This window comes from Pongo abelii, chromosome Y, assembly GCF_028885655.2.
Source record: "Pongo abelii isolate AG06213 chromosome Y, NHGRI_mPonAbe1-v2.0_pri, whole genome shotgun sequence".
NCBI classification, from domain to species: domain Eukaryota; kingdom Metazoa; phylum Chordata; class Mammalia; order Primates; family Hominidae; genus Pongo; species Pongo abelii.
In genome coordinates, this window is record NC_072009.2 from 48906519 (window position 1) to 48932635 (window position 26117).

Here is a 26117-nt window from a genome sequence, read left to right on the forward strand (position 1 = left end):
TAAGAAGACTTTCACAAAAATTATCATGCCTAAGGCTCTACAAGCACAATGCATAAGCTGAATAAGAAAAATGTTTACAAAATGTAAACCAGAGGTGGCTACCCAAGTCTCAGACAGATTTACAGGAATCCATAATCTGGAATGGTGACCTAGCATTATTAGAGGGGTATATGCTGTATGTTTGTGTTGTGCTATGATTAATGGAATGATACAGCTGAGATGAATCATAAGTCAATTTGGCATTGTTTACCTGGAGTTTTTTTTTTTTTTCTGCTTGAAAAACATGTTTTAAAAACACAAAGTGTAAATTGAGTGGTAATATTTTCTACCAAAGTAACATTAAAACTGTGTTCAGCACAATTAATATAATTAAATAGTGTTCTGACACAAATACTGCCACTCATAGAGGGAGTGCTGCCCTCCCTATTGACCCCTGAATTGGAACTCTCTTTCCTTGATAATGCCGTTGAGGCAAAGATGAAAGATGAGCTCAAGCCTTTTCCATGCCAGGCAAGCTGTGCTGCAGATTGGGATTGAATTCCAGGGTGATGTAGTGAAGAGATGCTAAAGTTTCTTCACCAGTGTCATCGAAGTTTATACAATGAGGTAGGATTTTCATCTCTCCCATCTAAATGACCACAGGGTCCCCAGTCAATAATGTCTCCCATTAGCATGGACTGATGTCTAGCTAGGAGGCCAAGACACTGGGTCCAAGGATGGGGGTAAGAATTATCAAAGGAAGCCCATTCTGCATAATTAATAAAACTTGAGTGATGGGGCTGGGAGTGATTAGTAGCTATACCAGTAATGTTAATAGAGCTAAGGCGTAATAAGTACATAATTTTTCCATAGTAACTCAATCATGCTTGGGATTAAATTGCAAGGCCACTGCAGTTGACTGATGTGCCCTGGGTGAGGCATAAAGAAGTCTCTGCAATGGAGCAGCATAATTGATAATCATTGTTCTGAGAATCTAATTGCTCTGTGTCGGGGAGTTAGGTGTTCTGGTGCCCACACTCCATGATCATGATAGATCACAGGGGGACTGTCAATCCAAATTACAGTCCATAATACTTAGGGATTGGAAACATATGTCCAATATGTTTTTGTCTCTGCACAGGGAAAACAAACCACACAGGGTGTTACAGGTAGCATGGCCATAAACGTGAAGGCAGGGGTTTTTACCTGAACCTGGTGCTCCAGCACTTTCAACTGACTCACAGCTTGTAATGGAGGAGTTGCATCCATAGTTGGGATAAATGGTTCTCTCCAGTCTCCCTTTCCATGGTCACAAACACCTTGAGGGCACCCACACATTTTATCCATCTCCTGAAAAAACACAAGCATACCCTCGTCCTTACATCAGTAAATCTACTGAGCCTTTTCATCATCCTTCTTCTGGGTATTTTCATAATAACTTTTGGTATACTTTCCTTTTTCCCTCTAACATTTACCAGTGTCCTTCTGCTGCAGTCTTACTATCGGTGACAAAAGTCAAAAAATTAAAGTAAATAAGTTTAAAAAAATTAAAGTAAATAAGTAAAAGTAAATGTAATTTTGTTTGAGGTGGTATCTGGTCTCTTATTTTTGCTTTCTGTTTTTCCAGCACATGTTGTAATGTTTGATTTGCCCACTGTATAATTCCTTATCCTTGAGGAGTGTAAGGAATTCCTGATTTATGAGTGATTGAACATAGCTATAATTTTTTTAAAAAATGATAACTAACATAAGCGGGTCCATTGTCAGTTTTTTATTTTATTTGTTTAGGGACCCTATATGAGCAAATGATGAGAGACAATGTCATTATACATGACCATCTCTCTGACCTGTTTTGCATGTAGCATTCAGCAAATGAGAATAAGTGTCTATAATCACATGAACAAAGGAGAGCTTGCCAATGGCAGCTTCATGAGTAACATCCATCTGTCAGATTTCATTTGGAGCTAAGCCTCATGAGTTACAACCTTCTATGGGTGCAACTCCAGGTACTTGCTGGAAGGTAGGACAGGCTTATACAGGCTGCAGCCTGGCTGTGAGGCAAATGAAATACACAAATAAAGGCAGAGGAGGTTTGAAGCAGTAATGCATGAGAAGCTTGAGCTTGTTGAAATACAGAACAAATCAATCTATCTGCTCTATGATTACCTAGAAACAGTAGTGTAGAGAGTTGTGTGGGAAATCAAATATGAGAAATATAAAAAGGAGCAGCACAAGAGCAAAGGGCTTGTTGAAGTCTTAGGAACAAGTTAAACAGCTGTTGTTCTAGGATGCTTTAAATAGTGGCAATCGTAATGTGACTGGCTACATTACAACATAAGCTGAATCACAGACAGTGTTAATAGGAGATGAAGCAGTGAGTTGTAAAACCGGAATAACTGCCATTAGTTTTGAGCATTGAGCTGAAACTCCAGGAATTTTTATTCTTTGAGTAGGCTTAGGCCCATAAGTAGCGGTGCAACCTTTGGAAGAGCCATCAGTAAAATAGGTCTGGCGGTTTGAAATGTGTTTGTGATGAGTAATCACAGGGAAGATGAAAGGTTGAGCTTTTAAAATTGCAAAATTTTGTCTGATGGATAATGTTTATCTATTATTCCTACAAAGTCTGCAAGAGCAATTTGCCACACAGTCAACATTTCCCACGCTGCAGCCTGTTGTTGGGAATCCAGTTTTTTCCCTTCATAGTTTTAGACTTGCTCTAAAGAGAAAAATATTTTTTTCTAGATCATATCTCTTAAGCATTTTGCATGTATGCCTACCCATTGTTATAAGTTGAGTAATTAAAGAAAGATAAACTTGCAGACACTTTTACTGTCTGATTGATTTCTTTTTTTAAAGCTGTCTATTACAATTACAGATTTTTCTATGAACTGGCATAAAAGTCCTGTTGGAGAATGGGGGTAGAAAGAATAAAGAGAACCAAAGATTTTGTGGCTGTAGCAGGGAGGCATGTGTTTGCTGAAGCATTTGCTCTACAAGCTGTAACTCAACTTCTGTCTCCTTAGTCAGTTGCCGAGGAGAATATAATGAATAATCTCCATGGAGTGTCTGAGTGTTTGAGTTGATAACTATCAATACCTCATACTGGACACAGACAATTTATGTCCCCTAATAATTTTTGGAAATCATTCATGATTTGTAATCTCTCCCTGGGGAGGACTAGTTTCTGAGGTCAAACCTTTATTTCAGTAACAATAGTGCCTAAGTATTGGTATTGGGAGGTCGTTTATACCTTTCTTGAGCTATTTTGAGATTCCATTTAGGCAAACCCTGTTTTTTTCTCTGAACAATTGGTGTAATTGTTCCATAGGAGCACCCAAAAGAATGTCATCCATATAAAGAATGATGAAGGCAGTAGGAAATATATTATGAGGCTCCTTTAATGACTGTCCTACAAAATGCTGACGTAGCATAGGAATGATGAGCATGCTTTGGGGTAAAACTCTCTCACTGGTAATGAGAGAGGCTATTTTTGATTGCTAGAAGGCACAGAGAAAACAAATCAAGGCTTATCCATCTCATGTAAGAGTATAGTAAGGAAAGAATTTTTAAGATCTACTGCTATGAGAGGCCAGTCCCTTGGAATGGCTGTCAGGAAGGGGAGACCTTGTTGTAATGCACCCATTTATTTAATCTGTGCATTAGTTGCTCTCAAATCATGTAGTGATTTGCTGGGAAAATGATCTCTTCTCTGTATACTAAAGGTTTGCTGAAACTTTTCACTTGTGTTCCCACTACTTAATCTTTTAAATTAAGTATTTGTGTGTGTGTATTCCAACTAAGTTTTCAAAGAGCCATGTCTTTCTTCCTGTTGGGAATAAAGATTCTACTATCTGTTTACCTTACTTTGTCTTTCACCCTCCCTTTATCTAGATTTTTTTCACTTAATATTTTTAGACTGGTTGTAGTAAACACATTGTTCATCTTCAAATCGTTCTGTTGCCTGAAAAGCTGCCAAATTTTCTGACAAATATAGAATTGGGTTTAGGAGTAATGCAGCATCTTTCCACATAAAATGAAACACCTCTGTTAGATTTTGGAATGCCTCTATATATCTATCAGAGTAATCAGAGAACTTGACTGGATATAAATTTGTTTTTTTTTCAAAATCTTGCAATAAAAAGTAAACCTGAAACTTAGTAGTACCACGTTTATTTGACATTTTCTGCAGGGCCTACAGTGAAGGTGCAGGGTTACTGGGTGGCACAGGGAGCGAAACTGATGATAGAGCTATTGGAAAGTGTGTAAAAGAAGGACAGGTAGGGTATTTAGAAGTTGCATTTAACGGCTACCCAGAGGTTTGTCTCTCTGATTTTGGGAAATTATCTTCTGTAGCCTTGCTTGACATGACTACCAAAAGGCCAGAATCAATTTTACAATGCTTACAGTGGTCTGGGTTATCTCCCAAGGTAAACAAAGCTTGTACATCAGAAACTCATACTAATGGATATTTCATCTGAAGAAAACATCTGATAATTAGATACTTTCAGATAAAATTTTATCTCAGAAGGCCAGGAGTTTTTGTCTTAGAGCTAGTGTAATTTCCATATCTTTGTGCAGTATAATATGAGCCTTGTTTTTTCCCTCTGAGTCTTGAGGGCAAAGAAATTCCAGCGTTTCAGAATGCACTGGAGAAAGTGCAGACTGAAGAGAGTTTGCTACCAAATGAAAAATAAGAAAGATGAAATGTGCCTTATTTATTTTTTGTCAATTTGACCCTGGGTGGGGAAAAAGATACAAAGTGTCTTCCTTGTTATTTCTTACCTCCCAACTCCTTTGTGTCAGGTGAACAACATAGGTGCCCTTCAGGGATGCCAACATAAGCTTCACCTATGTTTTCAGGGAAGGTAGCTGGCAGGAGTAGGCCTGTTTACTGGTGTACAACCCTAGCTCTCCATTGCTGATTCCTTGTTTGTCTCCTAAGCCCATTCAACCAAAAGAACTTCCAGGTACCTGGGAAGCCTGTGAGAGATTATACAGTAGCTGGATTGAAGAAAGAGTCTTTAATAGAGTTTGAGTCTTTATACTCTCTCTGGCTTCCCTTACTGTGGTCCAACAAAACATTGGCATCGCTGAGAATAAAATGGATTGACTTGGAAATGTAACATTCTCTTCTTGTTAACATATCAATGTAGCTGGTGCCTCAAAAAAAAAAAAAAAAATGCCTTTCCTTCTTTTATAAAAGCATCAGCCCTGAGGTTATAATTTGTCTCTCAAGAGCAGATTCTTTTGACTGTTGAAAGTGAGAGTCTTACAACTAAGAGCAAGATGTGGAAGAGAAAGTTGGAAACTATACATTTTAGGCAAAGTGCTGACACCGCTCTACACAGAGAAAAACTCCATTTTACTAGGTGGAACTGTAGAATCTGAAATATTAAGTGAAAACACTGATTCCAAACACTTTTTTGTCAAAAGTTAGAAAAGGAGGGTTAAGGCTTGATAAAAATTTCCCACAGTATGCCTCTTAAATTAATAAGACAGTAGAGAAAGAAGAAGAAGAAGAAGAAAGAAGAAGACGAAGAAGAAGAAGAAGAAGAAGAAGAAGAAGAAGAAGAAGAAGAAGAAGAAGGAGAAGAAGAAGAAGAAGAAGGAGAAGAAGAAGAAGAAGAAGAAGGAACAAGAAGAAGAAGAAGAAAAAGAAGACATGCAGGAGAATGTATTCACTTGGGGTAAAATAACTTTTCTTACAGTGTTATAAACGTCTATCATTGATTGCCAAAAAGGTTTTCACCAGCTTAAAATTTAGACTAATATCTTCAATTTTGTTTGTTTCCAAGACACCACCAAAACAGCAATATTTAGTAATATTCCTGATTACTAAATCACCAACTGACTTCACCCAATAAGATTGTATCTCCAGGTTGCAACATTGCATACTAAGAAGAAATAAGAGACATGATTGACATAAAAAGAAAAACAAGAAAATTAAATAGAAAATTCTGGAATTCCTGATGCCAACACCCTGAGGGGCTGTCATTGACTGGCCTAACTTAAGAAGGCTTTAGGTAACACTGAGATGTAGCCTTGGCCAGAAACTTTCAATTGCCTTAAGATAGCTTCCAAGTCTCTTCATGCATAAGCTGCTTCGTGAAGAATAATGAGTTGGAACAGAAGCAACCTTTTCATCAACTGATGGTGTTGGGGGATTGTCAGTTTTCTCCCACCAGCCTGTCACCTGAGTCTTATAAGGCTGGAAGCCATCCTATTGATTTGAACTGGCTGACCGAGTCTCAGTGTTGTTTGCTCTTGAGTACAAAAAAGAAAAAAATTAGGACCAAATCCTCAAAAACAAAAGTAAAGGAAAGAATTTGAAGAAGTGCTCCTATACTCTTACTCACTCTTCAATATATTGCTTTCTTAGACCATGTACCAAATATATATAAATTGAAAATGGGGCTTTTGTCTCTTTCCCACTCATTTTTTTTTGTGGACTGATTTTCTGCTTTGCCTGGACATATGAAACATGCTATTTGTCTCTGAATCTCTCTGTTGCCTGTGGGGCTTCCTGTTGCTCAGCAGTACTTAACGTTTGGCTTGGGAATGACATAACATGTTGCCATGCAAAATCAAAATTTGGGTAAGATTTTGGAAAGCTTCTTTATATTCAACTGGGTTATCAGAATACTTTTCTAGGTCCCAATCTATTTGTCTAAAGTCTTGTAATTAAAAGAGAACCAGGAACTTAAAGGCACAATTTTTATTGGGCATTTTCTTTAGTGGTAGTGGTTTAATGGAGTCTTGGATGGGAGAATTGAAGAAGCTGAGGATTATAAAGCGACTGGAAGAGTCACTGGATATGGGACATAAAAAGAGCTGGAGCAACTGGAAGTTTCTTCTGAGGGTTTCCCAGGGGTTTGTTTCTCTGACTTTTGAGAATTGATCACTAGACACAAGTCTGATGTGCTTAGAGGGCATGGTCAACATTACAATGTTTACAAATATCTGGGTTGTTTTATAATACCTAACCTTGTTTTTAATATGACTAGATTCTCCCTTAGATACCTAACATTGTTTTTAATATGAATAGACTCATCCTTACAGACACTCTTTCCCTGAGTCTGGACTGAGTCAAACGCCCCAGGACTGGCTAAGCACCATCTGCCAGTGGTTGTAGAACTCCTGATCACCACCTTTCTGGTCTAGGAAGAGCAATATCCAGTGAGTCAGTGGGCTAGACAGGGGATCAATCCCAATATTCAGTGACTGTTACAAGATGGCATACTCACACCATGTCAGTCGGCCTGGAATACTCCATTTTTGCCAGTCCAGAAACCCAGAAAAAATGATTACCGGCCAGTACAGGACTTAAGGGAAGTTAACAAATGTACAGTTACCATCCATCCAACTGTGCCTAATCCTTATACTCTACTCAGCCTGCTGCTGCCAGAACATACAGTATACACTGTCCTTGACCTAAAGGATGCCTTCTTTGCTATTCCTCTGGCCCCAAGAGCCTACCAATCTTTGCTTTTGAATGGACAGATCCTGGCTTGGGAGACACTACCCAATTGACCTGGACTTGGTTGCCTCAATGTTTTAAAATTTCTCCTACTCTTTTTGGGGAAGCTTTCCAGCAGGATCTTATACCATTCTGAGCCAGTCACCCAACTGTACATAGATGATCTTTTATTAGCTACTGAACCTGCTGACAGCTGCCTGCAACATAGTAGGGACCTACTTTACCTCCTTCAGGAACTCGGATATCGGGTCTGCAAGGAAGGTCCAGCTTTGTCTTCCTAGAGTGTCCTACCTGAGTTACAAGATAAACCAAGGAAAAAGGGCACTCACCAGTGCCCAGAAGGAAGCTATCCTATGAATCCCCACTCCCACCACCAAGAGACAGGTACATGAGTTCCTGGGGGCCATGGAATACTGTCACCTATGGATATTAGGGTTCATGGAGACTGCCAAGCACCTGTAAACTCCTACAGGAGGGAATGGCCCACTAATTTGGACTGACAGAGAGGAACAAGCTCTTTAAAACCTGAAAAAGGCATTAACTGAGGCCCCTGCTCTAGCCCTTCCAAATATCTCAAAGCCATTTCATCTTTTTGTCCATGAAAACTAGGGAGTTGCTAAAGGGATACTCACTCAGATCTTGGGGCCATAGTGATGTCCAGTTACCTATTTGTCCAAGAGAATAGACCCCGTGACCTCCGTGTGGCCCAGTGGCCTGGGAGACATAGCAGCCACAGCAAGCCTAGTTCAGGAGGCTGATAAACTGACTTTAGGTCAAAACTTAACCCTTACAGCTCCTCATGCCATAGAAACTTTGCTGCAAAGTGCTCTGGCAAATGGATGTCAAACGCTCATATTTGACAGTATCAGAGCTTACTATTAGATCAGCCTTGTTTAACTTTCTCTCCCACAAAGTGTTTAAATCCAGTAACTTTACTCGCAGATCCAGACTTCACCAAACATGTCCATGACTGCCCACAACTGTTAGAGACCACAGAAACCGGCTGACCTGATCTCCAAGATGTGCTCTTAAAGGAGGCAGACACCACCATGGTTACAGACAGTAGCAGCCTCCTTGAGCAGGGAGTTCAAAAGACTGGTGCGGCCACCACCATGGAGATGGATATTCTGTGGGCCCAAGCTCTACCAGCTGGCACCTCAGCTCAGAGAGCTGAGTTAGTTGCCCTCACACAGGCTCTCCGATTAGGTAAGGACAAATGTATTAACATTTACACTAACAGTAGATAAGCTTTCGCTACTGTATATGTGCCTGGAGCCATCTATCAAGAGTGCAGGCTACTCACCTCAGCAGGAAAGATGATCAAAAACAAAGAAGAAATTCTAGCCCTGCTTGAATCCATATGGCTCCCTCAGCAAGTGGCTGTAATTCATTGCAAAGGACATCAAAGAGAAGACACGGCCATTGCCTGTGGTAATCAGAGAGTGGACTCTTTGGCCGTGGAAGCTGGATGGCTTCCAGCCATGTCTTTAACCTTACTGCCTGAAGTGTCCTTTCCACAGCCTGACTTATGCAATCATACTGTATACTCAGCAGAAGAAGTAAAACTAGCTTCAGATCTCTAGGCCAATAAAAACCAGGAAGGTTGGTGGATTCTTCCTGACTCCAGAATTTTTGTAGCCTGAGCTCTCGGGAAACATTTAATCAGTCGTCTACATTCTACCACCCATTTGAGAGATGCAAAACCGGCCCAGCTCCTGAGGAGCTATTTCAAGATCCCTCACCTCCAGAACTTAGCGGATCAAGCAGCTCTCTGGTGTATGGCTTGTGCTCAGGTAAACACCAGGCAAGGTCCTAAACCCAGCTCAGGCCACTGCCTCTGGAGAAACTCATCAGGAAAAAAGTGAGAAATTGACTTTACAGAAATAAAACCACACTGGGCTGAGTACAAATACCTTCTGATACTAGCAGACATTTTCTCCAGATGGACTGAGGCATTTGCCACAGAAAATGAGACTGCCACAATGGCAGTTAGGTTTTTACTCAATGAAATCATCCCTCAACATGGGCTGCCTGCTGCCATAGGGTCTGATAATGAACTGGCCTTCACCTCGTCTATTGCTCATTCAGTAATGCATTAAACATTCAATGGAAACTCCATTGTGCCTATTGACCCCAGAGCTCTGGGCAGGTAGAATGCATGAACCACACCCTAAAAAGTACTCTTATGAAATTGATCTTAGAGACAGGTGAGAATTGGGTAAGACTCCTTCCTTTAGCCTTTCTTAGAGTAAGATGCACTCCTTACTGGGCTGGTTTTTCACCTTTTGAAATCATGTATGGGAGGGCGCCACCTATCTTGCCTAAGCTAAGGGATATGCATTTAGAAGAAATATCACAAGCTAATTTATTACTCCTGCAGTCTCTCCAACAGATATGAGATATCATCCAGCCACTTGTCTGGGGAGTTCATCCCAATCCAGTTCCTGACCAGATGGGGCCCTACCACTCATTCCAGCCAGTGACCTGGTGTGTGTTAAGAAGTTCCAAAAAGTAGGACTCACTTCTGCTTGGAAAGGACTCATACTGTAGTCACCATGCCAACGGCTCTGAAGGTGGACAGCATTCCTGCTTGGATTCATCACTCCAGCTTCAAAAAGACCAACAAAACCCAGCAGGAAATGTGCATCCCCAAGCCTGGGCCATGCCCCTTAAAACTGTGTCTAAGTTGAGTGAAGCTATTAGATTAATTCTTTTTTTTTTTTTTTTACCTCTCCTGTTTGTTTCCACCTGTTACGCCCTCTGCACCTTCCTATTCCTTTCTTCTCACTTCTTTCATGCCAGGACATATATTTGCAAACATTACTTGGAAGGCAGGAACCTCCAAGGAGGTCTCTTTTGCAGTTGATTTATGTGCTTTGTTCCCAGAACCTGCCCTACCCATGAGGAAAAATGCAAGCTGCCAGTCGTGGGAGCAGAGAACGTCGACCTTGCTGCAGGATTTTGGACACTCCAGGAGCCAGACTGGATGTGGGAGCTGCAAAGGTACACTTTTACTTCTCTCCTGGAAATCATCCTGACTCTAGTTTTTGAGATACTTACCAGTTTTTCTGCCCTGACTGTACATGTGTAACTTTAGCCACTTACTCTGGGGAATCAACCTGATCTTCAACTCTTTCCATAGCTCATGTTTCCCATCCTAGACTGTGTACCAGAAAAAAATTGTAATACTCTAACTATGACCGCCCATAACCCTAATTCAGCTCAGTGGTATTATGGCATGTCATGGAGATTTAGGCTTTATATCCCGGGATTTGATGTTGGAACTATGTTCACCATCCAGAAGAAAATCCTGGTCTCATGGAGCCCTCCTAAGCCAATGGGGCTTTTAACTGATCTAGGTGACCCTATGTACCAAAAACACCAAGACAAGGTCGATTTAACTGTTCTGCCACCATTCCTAGTTCCTAAACCCCAGCTGCAATGACTACATCTCCAACCCAGCCTGATGTCCATTCTAGGCAGGGTACATCACCTCCTTAATCTCAGCCAGCCTAAACTAGCTCAAGATTGTTGGCTATGTCTAAAGGCCAAACCCCTTATTATGTGGGATTAGGAGTAGAAGTCATGCTTAAAAGTGGCTCTCTTTCTTGACATGCACGACCCTGTGCCCTCACACTAGGAGATATGTCTGGGAACATTTCTTGCCTAATTAGTACCAGATATAACTTATCTGCTTCTCCATTTCAGGCTACTTGTAATCAGTCCCTGCTTACTTCCTAAAGTACCTCAGTCCCCTACCAGGCACCTAATAATACCTGGTTAGCCTGCACTTCAGGTCTCACTCACTGCGTCAATGGGACTGAACCAGGACCTCTCCTGTGTGTGTTAGTTCATGTGCTTCCCTAGATATACGTGTACAGTGGGCCAGAAGGACAACTTCTCATCGCTTCCCCTGAATTGCCTCCCAGGTTTCACTGAGGCCTCCTGCTCCTAGTACCCCTCCTGGCTAGCCTTAGCGTAGCCGGATCAGCAGCCATTGCTATGGCTGCCCTGCTTAAGGGAGAAACTGGACTAGTGTCCCTGTCTCAACAGGTAGATGCTGATTTAAGCAACCTCCAGTCAGCCATAGATATACTGCATACCAGATACAGTCTCTGGCTGAAGTAGTTCTTCAAAATCGCCAGGGCTTAGATCTGCCATTCCTCTCCCAAGAAGGTTTATGCACAGCTCTTGGAGAAAGTTGTTTCTCCTATGCCAATCAGTCTGGGGTCATAAAGGATATTCTCCAAAGGGTTCAAGAAAATCTAGATAGATATCAACAAGAATGAGAAAATAACATCCCCTGGTATCAAAGCATGTTTAATTGGAATCCACGGCTAACTACTCTAGTCGCTGGGTTAGCTGGACTCTTCTCCTCCTGCTGTTAGGCTTAATATTCAGGCCATGTATATTAAACTGGTTTCTTAACTTTGTAAAGCAATGCATAGCTTCTGTCAAACTTATGTAACTTAAAACCCAATATGACCGACCCCCTTGTATAAATGAGGAATCAATGATTTGACTCCCCAAAAACACAAGTGGGGAATGTAACACCTAACCTTGTTTTTAATATGAATAGACTCACCCTTAGCTGAGAAAAGCGGATGAATGCCATTTGGCTCCTTCATTTACAAGACATCAAGGGCTCCTTACCCACCCCTTTTCCTCAAGGACTTTAACTTATGCAAGATTCTCAATGTATCAAAGAGTGCAATTAACTGATAAGGTGCTGAGGCAAGCGATGTCTGCAGTCCCCAGCAATTTGCTCAGAGATGGTACAATAAGGCCCCCACGTTTGTCCGGTAGATAACGCCCAGGGCCCCCTCACCTATCACCTTCTGGTGAATTTAAAGCCCCTGCACCTGGAACTGTTTGTTTTCCTGTAACCATTTGTCTTTTTAACTTTTTTGTCTGTTTTTTCTTCTGTAAGATTGTTGCAGCTAGAATCCCCACTCCTCTCTCTAAACTGAAGTATAAAAGAAAATCTAACCCCTTCTTTGGGGCTGAGAGAATTTCATGCATTATCCATCTCTTGATTGCTGGCTGATAAAGGAGTCTTGAATCCATCTCAAAGTGTGGTGATTTCTCTCTAACTTGCTCAGTTACAACAGTTTGCAGGACAAAGAAAGCTGGCACATATTGGACCTCAGACAATTTGCCTTCTCACTTGCAGACAACATCTAGATATTGGATAATATTCAGAGAGAAATTATGTAGATAGGATGGATTCTTGTTAAAACTACTTTAAGCAAAGAAACAGACTGAAATACCAGGCTGCAGGCAGATTTTTTAAAAAACCTGCACAAACCTGCAGTCCACTCATATAAAGGAACAAAGCCTATCAAAGAAACCCTTTTGTATTTTTTTTGGCCTAAAACATGCCTACAGTTTTCTGATAAAAGATGAAGAAGATTCTGCATAAAAACATTTCTCTTCCACAAAAAATCTCTATTTCTTCTACCCAGAGGGCTTCAGTGTGTTCTGATGAACACTTTTGTAGTCATGTGGATTCACCACTATATATATGTCTGCTATTGTGAGGTATCATCAGAGTTTTTCCTCTCACTGCAAATAATAATAATAATAATTATTATGACTGTACATGCTAAAAGTGAAATCTGATTGACAGCTTAAGCAAAAAATTATTCACAGCACAGATAGGAGACAGAATGGGTTTTTCACTATGAGGCAGTTTCTGATGTTTTTATGAATTAAGAAAACAGTATGCTTACTAGTCCTGAAGAAGTACTAGTTGGCTTGGCTCAGAACCTTGACCTGGACTGAAAGGTAGCTGAAATAAAAATTTATAGAAATTTTTATTTCTATAATAAAGTGGAAAGCATATCCAGAAAAAAAAAAAGAAGAAGAAAATAAAACTATTCAACAGAGGACACTGAAGCCCACTGGGTAAAAGGAATAGAGACTATTTTCTGGAAGTATGTGATTTATTTAAAAAAGAAAAATGTTTTTATGCAGACTCTTCTTCTTTTATCAGATTATCTGTTGGTACATTTTAGGCAAAAAAACAAACAAACAAACAAAAAAAAACTACGAAAATATTTACTTGTTAAGCTTTGTTCCTTTATATCAGTAGACAGCAGGTTTGTGCAGGTTTTTAAAAAATCTGCCTGCAGCCTGGTATTTTAGTCTGTTTCTTTGTTTAAAGTAGTTTTAGCAAGAATCCATCCTATCTACATAACCTTTTTCTCTCAATACTATCTAACATCTAGATATTCTCTGCAAGTGAGAAGGCAAATTGTCTGAGGTACTTTCTTTGTCCTGCAAACAACCCAGATATTTGTAAGCATTGTAATGTTGACCATGACGTCTTAGCACATCAGACTTGTCTATAGTGAACATTTCTCAAAAGTCAGAGAAACAAACGCCCAGGAAAGCCTCAGAAGAAACTTCCAGATGTTCCAGCTTTTCTTCTATCCCCTATTCAGAGGCTCCTCTAGTCACTTTATCATCCTCAGCTTCTCCAATTCTCCCAAACAACCCTCCATTAAATTGCTACCCCTAAAGAAAATGCCCAATAAACATGGTACTTCTAAATTCCTGGTTCTCTTTTAATTACAAGACTTTGAACAAATAGATTGGGACAGAGAAAAGTACTTTGATAACCTGGATGAATACAGAGAGGCTTTCCAAAATGTTATCCAAGTTTTTGATTTTGCATGGCAATATGTTGTCATTCCTAAGCCAAATCTTAAGTACTGCTGAGAAACAGGAAGCCCCACAGGCAACAGAGAGTTTCAGAGACAAATGACATATTTCATATAGCCATGCAAAGAAGAAAACCTGTCCCCCCAAAAAAAAGTGGAAAAGAGACAGAAGCCCCATTTCCAATAAGAAGGGAGACATTGCTCTTAAAAACCCTAACTAAAGGCCTACTGATTTAATGGATGAGTAGAAACAAAGACTTTCCGATGTACATATTAAAAAGCTTTCAAGAAACTGGAATCACATCTCTCAATTAATCTAAACTGGCCATATTGAAATAAAAAGAAAATCAAAATATTTCAGACTTCATGAAAAGGCTGAAAGGCTGAGAGAGGATTCTGTGGATTTTGTGAAACAATCCTATCTCCTGATTTAAATAAAATACAGATAATCTTAAAAGAAGAGTTTATTACTCAACCTTTACATCAGAAGGTAACTTCAAATGCAGGCTATGTTGTGGGATACCACATAGAAAAATTGTGGAGTGGCATTCCCGGTCTTTTACAGCAGGGACCACAAAGAGGCCCAGGAAAGGAGGAAAAAAACAGGAGTCAGACAAAGCACTAGTGACTGAATTACAGGTCTACAAAATTCAGGAGTTTTGAGCTGGACCTTCTAACTTCTTCAAGTTTGGCCATCCAGGACTCTTCAGGAAGAACTGCAGAGAAAACAAAAGGATGCCACCTCAACCCTGTCCAGCCAGTGGTGGCGACAACTGGAAGGTGAAATGTCTGCAGAGACATAGATTGCTTTCCAAGGCCAGATTTTAGATGATCCGTTAAGACTTATTGTGTCCCAGGGCTCAATTCAGATTTCATTTTTTGTATTCTCACCAATGAACCACGTGTAGCAAATTCTTATTGTGAGATATCACAAAGAGTTATTTGTCTCATGGCTGAAAACTTGAGGAAGGTGCACACAAATTGAAGTTAGAAACAAAGTGTAAGAAGGAAATTAAAATAGCTCTCCACAGTGGAAACCAAAATTAGTTGCCCACTGTGATGCTGGTGTTTGGGGTCCTCATGTATGGGGAAATGGAAGAGTGTGATGACTGATCTGGAAAAAGCTTTACTCAGCTTGGCCCATGACCTTGACCCACAACTAACAAGTGCTAATATAAAAGCTTGGCCCACGACATTGACCCATGACGAATCAGAGACTGACATGATAATTTATACCAGTTCCGGTTGTATTCCAAAGCATGTCCAGGAAAGAAAACGGCCCACTAAAACTTATTGTCCCCCACCGTGTACTTCCCCCACCCGAAAAAAAAGCGACTATATTTGGTAGTCCATTGCTTATACAAAAGACCAGGGTGTTTTGATGTTGCTGTTGTTTTTCAGTTAGTTTCTTTGTGAGCATATCTTTGTGCACAAAGAACAAAGATATGTTTATGTCGGACTGCATTTCTTCATATCAGTGGGCTGAAGGTTTGTGCAAGTTTACTAATATGTGTCTGTAGGATTTTTTTTGCAAGCTGGATCTTTGTTTCTAGAAGTTATACCAATGGCCCCTTCTAACTACCTAACTATTCTCTGCTGTTAGGGAGAGGCCCACCCTAAATACCTAACTAACTGCTGTTAGGGAGGCCCACCCTAAATACCTAACTCACTGCTGTTAGGGAGAATCGATCTTTCCAGCTACTTACCTTTAGGGAGGGGGGTTGTACAATGAAATACAACAGCTGGAACTCCACCTGAGGTCAGGATAATATTTCCAGAAACAGGATGTTTTCATAAGTGGTTTCATTTGCAGTACCATTTGGAGTTTGATTTTCTCTACGTCAGAAGAAAAAATTTGGGTTATCAAAATATATGTGTTAAAATGAGATTAGCTGAGGTAATAAACACCTTAAAAATTCTGAGGCTGTGGACATGTCCTGATAACTGAGGGCTATAGTTATGCCAGAGAAGTTGTGAGTTCATGGGACTTTGCTTTGCTTAACTTCCTTATTCTTAACCCCACAAACACAAACACCCCTTGATTATGAGTCCACAATGTACTCTCTTTACCTGGCAAAATTTGTAGAATAATTGCCTACAACAAAAGTATTGTTACATGTTTCACAATATTAATGTTTTTATGTTTTCTACTTAGCTGCAGCTGGAGATTTCTGAGTGGATCACAGGAATTAACAGGGATAGTATAAAATATAGGCAAATTCTAAAGACAACTAATGAGACTAGAAGATAATGGCCAATGTAAGATTTGAGATAAAATTTTCTCTTTTCCTTGTTCATTTCTATAAAAAACAAATATAATAGGCCTGAGTTGATAGCAAAATAGTCTATAATGTAATAGTTAAATTAATTATTGGCATAAAATGCAGGCCAAATAATTATTCTTAAATAGCCTTTGTACATTGGCTTTGATGAAACTCTTTTTCATGAGGAACCTCTTATAAGACCTCTTAAAGCCAAGCACAACCATGGGTTTTACTTCCAAATACCTATGAGTTGGGTAACCTTTTCACATCTTGAAGTCCAAAAAAAAAAAAAAAATGGGATTTCTGGGCATGTTAAAAAGTGACCTTCTTTGGTATTTGGAGTTTTCTAAAGACTGTTGCAGGGCCTAAAAAGGCCTCTCTTTTATAGCTTATTTATAATGACTTCTAGCCCTTTCCCACCTTCTGGCTTTGGGAAATACTGCTTCTGGATAGAAAAAAATAGTGAAATCCTTAAAGTAAATATGGATGCATACAGTGCTTGTAGCCCAGCAACATTTTTGTCAACATCCCACGCTTGTTATTTAATACTGGTTTCCACTTATGGGAGACAAAGAGTTTGTCATGCAGCCATTCAGATGGATGCTTCTATATGGGCTAAAATATCTCTACCTAGTAATAAAGTGGAAATTTCAGGAATTATTAAATTGATATGACCAAATAGAAGGCTATTTCAACCATAACTAATGGGCTGAGAAAATATTATATAAAGATCTTTGCTGACACATCCCTCATTGTCACATTATAGGAAGAGGGAAAGCCTAGATTGGAAAGCAGAACAAACAGACCTGCTCCAGTTTCCAGAAGGAAGTCTACTTTCCTCCCTTCCACCTCCAGAATCACCCAAGGATTTTGAAGAGTATGGAACCTGAAGAGTATGACAGATGTTAGAGCTGGAGAATTGGTCTCCAGGAACTGTCAGTCCTGCTGGACCCTTTGTGAGACTGGTCCTGGGCTTAGTGATGTATGCCTCTTAAATTAGCACACGCTTCAGTGGTCACCACCATAAGTTGGGCAGTGTTGAGGTGGCTTCCTATTGTTGTCTCAGCATGTCTTGCTAAAGAGTCCTGTCTTGCCACACAGTTAGCAGTTAGCAGGTGCCACCCTGGGACCTGCATTTTTAGAAAACTGTATTGTGTTAGCTAGAGTCTCTGTTCTTTTCTTGTCTTTACTCTTCTTCTTTTATGCCTCCTCATGTTTCCTATAGTAAAATCTGAAGTAGACACATTCAGGACCTTCTTTAGGGTGTTACTGAGATGATAAAGCTAGCTTGACTTAGGGAGACAGCAAGGCAAGTGTCCCTGGAAACCCAACAGTCTACATGTTTGTGTCTCATTTATGCATAACACATAAACAGCCTGAAAAAAAAAAAATCACGTTGCAGACACCAATGAGATAACTAACAAAGGGGGTTGTATCTTGAGATTCATATCTTCACAGACAGAAGAACCTTCAGTCAATTCAGGTAAAAATCTTGAAGAAAACTCTGGCTCACTGTGATAAGAAAACCAACCCTGGCACAAAAATACCCTTGTCTTTTGCATAATCATTTGGCTCCCAGGAAGTAGTTTCTTGTCCATTTTTTGGCATAAACACAGTGGGTCCTGGTGGGTTCTGGTTAGTACATTTTTTTTTTCTTTTGGACAGTGAGCCTGTCCTTTATAAATTACTATTTTAGTTCCTGATTAAGTTGGGGCCAAATTCTTGAGCCAAGCTTTTACACAAGCCCCTAGTAGGTCATGGGATGAGCTCAGCAGCTTCTATAAATTATGATTAAACCTCCTGATTATTTCTAGGGAAATTTCTTGGGTTAAGCTTTCCATTATTCTCAGGCCAAGACCCTGGGCCCAGCTGAATCACATGGTCTTCAGAACAGTGCATTGACTTAAAACATTTCTTTCTCTTGCTAGTTCATAATAACACTGAACCCCCAACCTCATAGTGGGAAACAGATTTGTGCCCTTGTTTTCACTGGCAGAGAGCTTTCTTCTTGTGCTTATTTAATTTTTTTTGCTTTAATCTCAACTTTGTTTCTGAGCTTCTTAATTTTTTTTTTTTTTTTTGAAGTAAGACAAAGATCACAGACAAAGGGATACCTTTACATCTTGTTGCATTTGTGAGCTTATAACATATATTAATGCATGGGCTGAGAAGAAAATAATTCATCAGAAGGGTAAAAATAGAATTTAAACTTTCACATTTATTTCAAAAATATTTCAAAAATATCTTCTTTGTTTCAACTTTTTTTTTTTTTTTTTTCATAAAGAGCCTGGCAGTCACATGATATTTAAAGGAGATCCTAGGGAAACTGAAGTTTCAGCTTGAGGCTACATCTCAGTGTTACCTGATTGCCCTTAGACTAATTCTGGTCTGTGACCGCTCATCAGGCCTTTGGCTCAAGGACTTCCCATTTTTATCTATTAAATTTACAATTTTGCTTTGCACAGCTATAAAGCCTTTCATATTTTTTTGTATGCAATGCTGTTGGCACGTTTCCAGCCTAGTTGTATACAGACTTGCTTACTACACTCACTCAGTGTGTTAGTAATTATGAATGTAATTTGAAAAGGTTGATTTTTGTGATTTCCCTGAAACAAGTGGAACTCAAGATTTCAGTATAAATTTTTACGTATAAACGGCCTTTTTGTCCCTCAATAATAGACATTCATGGCGCTGTATGAGAGGAATTTAACCCCAAGTAAGTACCTTTTCCTTTATTAGGAATTTTTACAATTATATTGTTTTCCTCCACATAAAAGTTCCATCATGAGACAAGTTAATTTTTGCCTGTTGGGAGGCATGCAGTAGAGACAAGGTATCAAAACTCAAATCTCTCTTCCTAACTTATGAATAAAAAGAATTTTGAGTCAGAATTCTTAACCTAGCATTTCTAACCTTACATTGTCCCCTAGTGAAATGAGATTTCTTGTCTACCTGGAGCCTTGGCAATTCATTGTCCAAAACTTACATGTTTCAAATTATTTTCCCATTTATATTCTGCTATCAGTGGTTAGGCCCCATGTCCTATGTGTAAACAGGCAGACTCCACTATTAATTGTTGGGAGAAAGACAATGTTACAGGGCATATTTTAGCTTCTTTGCTCTCTCTACCTAATGAAGGACCATTCAGCCGTTCAGTTTCTACAGTTTTGAGCCACCTGTTCTGTGTTGCACTAATTTTGGATTTAAAATGTTTGAAAGTCAATATCTCTCATTCTCTGAGATTCTGATGTTTCACTGAGAACATAGTTAGAAAAACCAAAGTTAGTAGGAAGACACTTCCTCTATTAAAATAACTTGAACAGGTTTTACTACTATGTAACATCTCCAAGGCCTCTGGGGTGAATTGCAAGCCTTTGGGTCTCAGTGGGTCTAGGGCAGAAGCATGGCAGAAAAGCAGGGATTTGCACAGGTGAGTGTCACTAGTGCTGCTGACAAGCTCCTCCAAATTTATGAGTAAAGGCTATACTTCCATTTATGGGCAGCACCTGTGACCATTTGGGGGCACCAATGAGAGAGGAAAAAGATGTAAATGTATACCTTAACTCTTTCTATTTATGCTGGGTAACACCAAAAGGAGGAAGGCATCTGAGTGATGCCTTGTTCCTCTCTGTTTCTAGATGGCAACAAAGCATCTGTAGACTGCACTCCCCGTGTGTGCACTTGGAAGCACTGGGACTCCATTGACCCTGAGTCTCTAAATTTAAAAACAATAATAATAATAATAATCAATTGACAACAAGGTGGCCATATTCCTGACAGGAGGCCTGGCCTTCCCAAAGAAGCATAATTTCAATAATATCTAACAACTAGGTCTTTTTGCTCTTCAAAAATAAAACCTAGATTTTGTAAACATTGTAAAATTTCCCCTGCCACTTTGGGAACCATGCAAGGTAAGTCTACCAAAGTTAAAAAGCCAAATCTCTAGAGAACGGTCAAATGCAATTTCTGAGCACCCAATCTGCCTCCTTTAACTGAGACTCAGAATAGCCGTATAATAATCCCTATGGTTGTACATTCTCAGGAAGCGTCCAACTTTGCTGTTGCCAATATAACAAATGTGCAATGAACACGGTGCTACTAAGGTTTAAATTTCCATCTCATTGCAGTAAATGTACACATAAAGCCAGACTTAGGACAGTTCCCTTATAGACATACACAGGCTTTCCATAATTTAAACCACATTTTTCATCTTCTCTGCAGAAATGCAGTGCAACTTTTAAGCCACATTTTAACTACTGCTGAAAAACAGGCAGCACCACAGGCAGCATTATAGGCAACAAAGGAGTTTGAATATGAACAACCGACATCCCATAGTCAATCAAAAATAAACACATTTGAAAGATGAAAATGGATTAAAAAAGACAGAATTAGTATTTTCAATAGAAATAAAAACACTGCTGTTTGACAATCCTAATTGAAGCCTTAGTAAATGCATAGATCAATGGAAAAGAGAACACTTTCTACTGTGCATATTAGCAGACTTCCAATGAACGAGAATAAAACTTGTTAATTACTCTAAACTGTCCTTGTTGAACCACAAACCAGAAAAAAATCTCTCAGGCTCTTTGGAAAGGCTGAGAGAAGCTTTAGCAAAACATATCTCTCTATCTTCTAATTCAATCAAGAGTTAGACAATGTTAAAATACTAGTTTATTTCTCAGCCATCCGCTAATATCAGAAAAAACTACAGAAGTAGGCCTTGGGATCCAATAGCACTTTGGAAACCTCCTGGAGTGGCTTTTTGATCTTTTAAAACAAGAACTGGATAAAGGAGACCTAGGAAGTAGAGAGAAGACACAAGAGAATGAAAAAGGCATTACTTGCCATTTCACAGGCCTACAAGAGCCAGAATCCCCAACACCTGCTGATTTCTACTAGTGTGACAAGCCAGGGCACTTTAAAAGGAATTGCCCAGGCAGAAAAAGAATATACCTTAATGTTGTTCAGTCTGTGAGGGAGATAAGTGAAAGTAGAAATGTCCCCAGAGACATAGGTCACCAGGTCCAGCATGTGTATCCCAGATTGTTCAGCAGGAATAATGGGTCCCAAGCTCGACCAGCCATTGTGACCTAGAGGATTCAAGTAATTCCTGAGGCAAAATGGAAATTAAACACAACAACAGCAAAAAGTACAACAACATTTTTCTAAATTCTAGAGCCTGTTTCTCTCTTCTTTCCAACCCAGGGCTCTCCTCCTCCAACAGTGAAAAGTGTTACCTAGATTGCCTTCTACAGACAGAAATAGAAGTGTCCCCAGAAACTTCTGAGCCCACTGGTCAGTGTCTCATTTCCACATAAGATAAAAAGCAGCCTGGAAAAAAAACATTCAAGCTGCAGGCACCAATAAATGAACTGGAACAGAGAGTTGTGTCTGAAGACATGCCCGCAGCTGCACAGATAGAAGAAACTCCAGCTCACTCAGAAACTTGCAGAAACTTCAAGCTTACTCAAATGGGAAAACAAGGCCTGCAATAGAAATGGCTTTGTCTATTTTATAATCAGTGGGCTCCCAGAAATGTTTCTTTTCCTTTTGTGAACACAAACTGAGGGGGAGAGTGGGAGCAAGTGCCTTCCAGGGGACACTTTTCTTTTCTCCTTGGATTGTGAGCCCCACTTCTCTGAATCATTACTTCAGCTTCAGATTAGTTCTGGACAAAATCCTGGGCCATGGTTTCACTTCAGCTTCTGAAGAGTTGCTTGCTAAGCAGAGTAGCCTCTACGAATATTGACTTTTGCCACTAATAGGTACTGAGCTAAGGTCTCAGGCTAAGCTTTCTGATTGGGCTGGGATCTAAGGCCCCAGGCAGAACTAAGTCACACGTTTTTTAAGAGAGCCTACAGACTAAGTCCATTTCTTATGACTCACAACACACAAAAACCCTGAACCCAAGTTTCATGTTGGTTAACCCATTTTGACCACATCACTGCTGTCATTGAGCTGTTTTCTTTTGCTTATTAAACTTTCTCTTCAACCTTCGTGCTCTTTAGTCTTCTAAAACGTGTCTGTGATTCTTATTCTTCTAAAACATAGAAAAGAAACCCCCGGTATTAACTTAGATAAGTAGAGACTGTTATGTGTTTGTGCACTGGTGAAATAACAACAATTGCAAGATTGTGATGGGCTTCCTGGGAACACACTAATGCTCTGCTAAACTATCTGGCAAAAATTTAAAAAAAAAGACAAAACATTGATGCTCAAAATCTAATGCTCAGCTCTCTCAGACTTCAGTACAGTACCTGAGTCTAGTCTTATTAGAAGAGACCAACGCACAAGGTCAGGAATCCATCCCATTTTTCTTGACAGTTAAGAAGATTCTTGGACATTACCTGATTTTTCAGATGGCAGGTACTTCGGTACAGAGAAGTAGCTATCTTTTATACCATGTCATAGAAGAAACTAAAGCAAATAAAATTCAGTGCTTAACTTAAGAACCTGGTACTCAAAAAAATTTAACCAGCTAAACAAACCTTACTTAAAGCGCAAGCCCTAGGTTTTTCCATAGTAAAGGCATATAATCTCCATGTATCAGGAAGAGAGAAAATAGACCTTGAAATCTGAGATGAGGCCCGAGGTCCAGCTCAACAGCCAGTGGTTTACCTAAGCAAGAAATTTAGCTTGGTTTCTAAAAAAATGGACAGCCTACCTCTCAGCAGTTGCGTCAGTGACATTTTTGGTGTCAGAAGTCACCAATTTATCTATGAAAATAACATACCTGTTTGCACACCACACTGCATAGCAGGAATGCTGTTTCCTTAAAAACTCTCTTGTGAACTGACAATCACCTACTCAAATATCAAGCTTTGCTGCTAAAGAGATCTGCAGCCCATTTGAAAGCCTGTCCTTGCCTGAACCCAGCGACTTTCTATTGGGGAAACTTGAGAAGATGAACATGATTGTGAACAGGTAGTGGAATAAACCCGTGAAATAAATTATACACATCATGGTTTATATTCTCTGTAAAGTAAAATTAATAAAAAATATTAAAAAGCAACCAGCATAATTAAAAGTGGAGATTTATGCTATAGGTATATTCAAAAGACATTTATATTTTTCTCCTCATAAATCTTGCTTACTTGAAAAAGTTTTTTCTCTCAGTCCACTAAATTACCTTTCTCCACTCTATCTTGACATTTTTGGTGCATGCATAAAAGGTTCTTTGATAAAAGCAGGTGGCCAGGGACTTCTTGAGGCTAACAGAAAAAGCACCACATATCATCTTTTATGAGAAATCTATATTTCTTATGTAGCCCTTGGAATCAGAAGTGAATAATACCTCTCAAAATCTCTCTCTTATCTGTCTCTTTTTTCGAGCTATGCTTTCTCTTTTCTTTGTTTCTTTTTTTTTTTTTTTTTAGAAGTCTCACTCTGTCACCAGGCTGGTACAACCTTGCATCATTGCAACCCCTGCCTCCTGGGTTCAAATGATACTCCTGTCTCAGCCTCCTGAGTATCTGAGACTGAAAATTGCACACAATCATGCCCAGCTAATTTCTGTATTTTTAGTAGAGATGGGGTTTAACCGTGTTGGTCAGGGGGTTGTCTCAATGTCTTGACCTCCTGATCCCCCAACCTGGGCTTCCTAAAGTGCTGGGATAACAGGTGAGAGCCACCATGTCTGGCCTCAGCAAGGCTTTTTTATTAGGCCCTGGAAACTATTCATAGCGCAGTTCTTAAAGGGCCTCAGCAAGAGGTCAATAATCCAATTGGAAAACTGATAAAATAAAATTTTATAACTCCTGGAACTTCTGTTTCTCTGTATTGTTACGTATGTGTTATGTGTATTTTTTTAATCTGATTAATTAACTTAGTGAAGAATATGTACTTGAACTAAATATTTTGCTGAACCAGAAAATAAAGGCTTTTGTGCTTTTCAGTTCAAGTGATTTTAACTTATGAAAATCAAAAACCAGCTAAGGCCTGAAGATGTATAAAAATAAACACTCCCTTAACAATGCTGTAATAAATCAGAATTTATCTGCACCCAGCCCATAATTGTATAAGTTCACAAGGTTTTACATTCAGTTATTATTGTTAAAAAGTATTATTATACTGTGTAATTGAGAATATGGAATATAAATTTAATCACTAGGTATGGTAGAAGAGTAAAATGTGTTTGTAGTAAAAATAAATTATAGAAAGGCATGGGTGAACTCCCATTCACAATTGCTTCAAAGAGAATAAAATACCTAGGAATCCAACTTACAAGGGATGTGAAAGACCTCTTCAAGGAGAACTACAAACCACTGCTCAAGGAAATAAAAGAGGATACAAACAAATGGAAGAACATTCCATGCTCATGGGTAGGAAGAATCAATATTATGAAAATGGCCATCCTTCCCAAGGTAATTTACAGATTCAATGCCATCCCCATCAAGCTACCAATGCCTTTCTTCACAGAATTGGAAAAAACTACTTTAAAGTTCATATGGAACCAAAAAAGAGCCCGCATCGCCAAGTCAATCCTAAGCCAAAAGAACAAAGCTGGAGGCATCACACTACCTGACTTCAAACTATACTACAAGGCTACAGTAACCAAAACAGCATGGTACTGGTACCAAAACAGAGATATAGATCAATGGAACAGAACAGAGCTGTCAGAAATAATGCCACATATCTACAAGTATCTGATCTTTGACAAACCTGACAAAAACAAGAAATGGGGAAAGGATTCCCTATTTAATAAATGGTGCTGGGAAAACTGGCTAGCCATATGTAGAAAGCTGAAACTGGATCCCTTCCTTACACCTTATACAAAAATCAATTCAAGATGGATTAAAGATTTAAATGTTAGACCTAAAACCATAAAAACCCTAGAAGAAAACCTAGGCATTACCATTCAGGACATAGGCATGGGCAAGGACTTCATGTCTAAAACACCAAAAGCAATGGCAACAAAAGCCAAAATTGACAAATGGGATCTAATTAAACTCAAAAGCTTCTGCACAGCAAAAGAAACTACCATCAGAGTGAACAGGCAACCTACAAAATGGGAGAAAATTTTCGCAACCTACTCATCTGACAAAGGGCTAATATCCAGAATCTACAATGAACTCCAACAAATTTACAAGAAAAAAACAAACAACCCCATCAAAAAGTGGGCGAAGGACATGAACAGACACTTCTCAAAAGAAGACATTTATGCAGCCAAAAAACACATGAAAAAATGCTCACCATCACTGGCCATCAGAGAAATGCAAATCAAAACCACAATGAGATACCATCTCACACCAGTTAGAATGGCAATCATTAAAAAGTCAGGAAACAACAGGTGCTGGAGAGGATGTGGAGAAATAGGAACACTTTTACACTGTTGGTGGGACTGTAAACTAGTTCAACCCTTGTGGAAGTCAGTGTGGCGATTCCTCAGGGATCTAGAACTAGAAATTCCATTCGACCCAGCCATCCCATTACTGGGTATATACCCAAAGGACTATAAATCATGCTGCTATAAAGACACATGCACACGTATGTTTATTGCGGCATTATTCACAATAGCAAAGACTTGGAACCAACCCAAATGTCCAACAATGATAGACTGGATTAAGAAAATGTGGCACATATACACCATGGAATACTATGCAGCCATAAAAAATGATGAGTTCACGTCCTTTGTAGGGACATGGATGAAATTGGAAATCATCATTCTCAGTAAACTATCGCAAGAACAAAAAACCGAACACCGCATATTCTCACTCATAGGTGAGAATTGAA

At 39.4% G+C, this 26117-nt stretch overlaps 1 long non-coding RNA gene across 1 annotated transcript in view; it reads right to left on the reverse strand.

The window, feature by feature from the left end:
• The window catches only part of LOC129053204 (uncharacterized), a 38751-nt gene that overhangs the window by 940 nt on the left and 11694 nt on the right, over positions 1–26117 (reverse strand). Inside the window, exons 3-4 of the long non-coding RNA XR_008518258.2 lie at positions 15828–15957; positions 1186–1329 (exon numbers count right to left, since the gene is read on the reverse strand). This is a non-coding gene — a long non-coding RNA (uncharacterized LOC129053204). The remainder of the gene's footprint in view (positions 1–1185; positions 1330–15827; positions 15958–26117) is intronic.